The sequence below is a fragment of the Belonocnema kinseyi genome, chromosome 1 (assembly GCF_010883055.1).
Source record: "Belonocnema kinseyi isolate 2016_QV_RU_SX_M_011 chromosome 1, B_treatae_v1, whole genome shotgun sequence".
Classification (NCBI taxonomy): Eukaryota; Metazoa; Arthropoda; class Insecta; order Hymenoptera; family Cynipidae; genus Belonocnema; species Belonocnema kinseyi.
In genome coordinates, this window is record NC_046657.1 from 108,845,470 (window position 1) to 108,847,881 (window position 2,412).

Consider the following 2,412-nt stretch of genomic DNA (forward strand, 5'->3'; position numbering starts at 1 on the left):
CGAGGGCGCATACTTTAAATAAAATATTTGTTATCATTCTCTTGAAATAAATGTGTTTTTTTCTTGAAAAAATACCGGTTTCATATGTATACACCTGGTATTGAATAAACTTGCAATTATTGATGCAGAAAACTCTCAAATTTTGCGATGTCTTTCCAGAACCGAAATTATTGAGAGAAAAAGACTTTTAAAATATTTAATTATATAAAAATAAATGAAATAATAAATTACCAAGGAAAATTTTTATATACCGGAAAATTGTAACTATAGCTGGATTTTTTCCATTTTTAGTTAAAAACTTATGCTTTTTTTAATTCAACTATTTGGTTGAAAATTCAACTATTTTTACTTAAAAAGTCAACTATTTGGTTTTAGGTGGAAAATTAATCTATTTTGTTGAAAATTCGTATAGTTGGGTATAAAATTAATCTTATTTTTTTTTTAATTCACAAATTTGACTCTGGATTTAGATATTTTGTTAAAAATTTTTATTTTTTATTTAACTGAAGTGGTAGAAAATTCGTTTTTTTTGGTTGACAATTAATTTTTCATACTGAAAACGTATTGTGTATTGTGTTGAAGAATCCATTATTTTGTTAAAAAATCTATGTTTTAGTGGAATTCAACTAGTTGATAATTTGTTTTTTGTTGAAAATTAATTTTTTTAACTGAAAGTGTACCTAGTGGGTCTATGTCTTCAGGTCATCTTTACAACAGTGAACGTCTTAGAGACGTTGATTGGCCTGAAATAGGACGTCTTAGGAGCGTCCTAAGGACGTTCTTAGGATTTTTATAGTTTTGTGTCCACTGGGTAACTATTCCATTTTTGGTTAAATAGTTATATCTTATAGTTGAATTCAACTCTCTTGATTAAAAATTACATTTTTGGTGAAAATTCATCTTTGTATGTTTAAAATTCAACTCTTTTGTCGAGCGTTTTTTCTTTTTTAGTTGAAAATGTATCTGTTTTGTTGGAAGCTTGAAAATATCTACTTTGGGGTTTTTGGGGTCGCTGATTACGAATCTGAAGTGAGAATGTTGACATTTTTTATTCAAGATGGCGATTTCAAAATTTTGAATAAAGAGATATATGAGCTTGAAACTTTTTACTCTGTGTTTTTTGGGATTTTTGATTACGAATTTGAAGTCAGAACTTGGAAATATATTCAACTTCAAGATAGCAGATTCAAGATGGCGGTTTCAAAATTTTGAAAAATATATATATATATATATATATATATATGAGTTTCAAAATCTATACTCAGGGGTTTTTGGGGTCGCTGATTACAATCGCTGATCTACCATTAGATTCTCGTAATTCTTCAAAATAGATCTCATATGGCCAACTCTGACACATAAGTTTTGGTTGTAATGTTGATGAAATTTTTAAAATTTACTCTCCTACATTATTGAAATCAAAGTATTTAAAATCTCATCTACGATTCACGTATCAATGTAAACTAAGTTTGATCGACTAATTTTAATTTAGTAACTTGAAATTCGTAAGCAGCGTCTCCAAAAAACCCAAGTATATATTTTCAAGCTCGCATATCTCTTCTTTCAAAAATTTTAAACCGCCATCTTGAATCTGCTACCTTGAATTTGAATATTTCCAAATTATAACTTCAGATTCGCAATCAGCGACCCCAAAAACCCGCGAGTATACATTTTCAAGCTCGCATACCGCTTTTTTTAAATTTTGGAACCGCCATTTTGAACCCGCCATCTTTAATTTTAATATTTTCAAATTCTGACTTCAGATTCGTAATTAGCGACCCCAAAAACCCCCTAGCATATCTTTTCAAGCTCGCATATCTCTTTTCAAAATTTTGGAATCACCATCTTGAATCCACTATCTCGAATTTGAATATTTATCATTTCTGAATTAAGATTCACAATCAGCGTCCCCAACAACCCCCGATTAGGGGTTTTTAGTTTATTATTTTGAATAGATTCTTCAAAAATGAATTCTTTCGAAAAAAGGGCATTTTTTAAGTTTGTTTATTTATATAGCGATTATTATAAACAATTATGTCAAAAAGCTACAATATTAAGTTCTCTTACTAATAAATTAGCTAATCAACACACAAAAACCTGACCTAAATACGTTAAAAATTAATTAAATGACAAAAATCTGAAGTTAAGTTGGTGGGATCCGACGTTCCTACCGTGAAACTAAGGGTTAATCGAAATTAATATGAAACAACCGAAAATTCCAATATTACTCTGCCAAAAATCGAGCGCGTAGCGCGAGTGTCATGATGAGAATTCCTACCGCAAAGCCTACAGAATTTTGAGCAACTTTAACTTTAACTACCAGGTGTATACATATGAAACCGGTATTTTTTCAAGAAAAAAAACACATTTATTTCAAGAGAATGATAACAAATATTTTATTCAAAGTATGCGCCC

The 2,412-nt window shown here is 29.4% G+C and overlaps 1 protein-coding gene across 6 annotated transcripts in view; it reads left to right on the forward strand.

Moving 5' to 3' along the window:
• LOC117171629 (protein still life, isoforms C/SIF type 2) overlaps nucleotides 1–2,412 on the forward strand; it is a 78,852-nt gene that overhangs the window by 75,507 nt on the left and 933 nt on the right. The window lies entirely within an intron of this gene.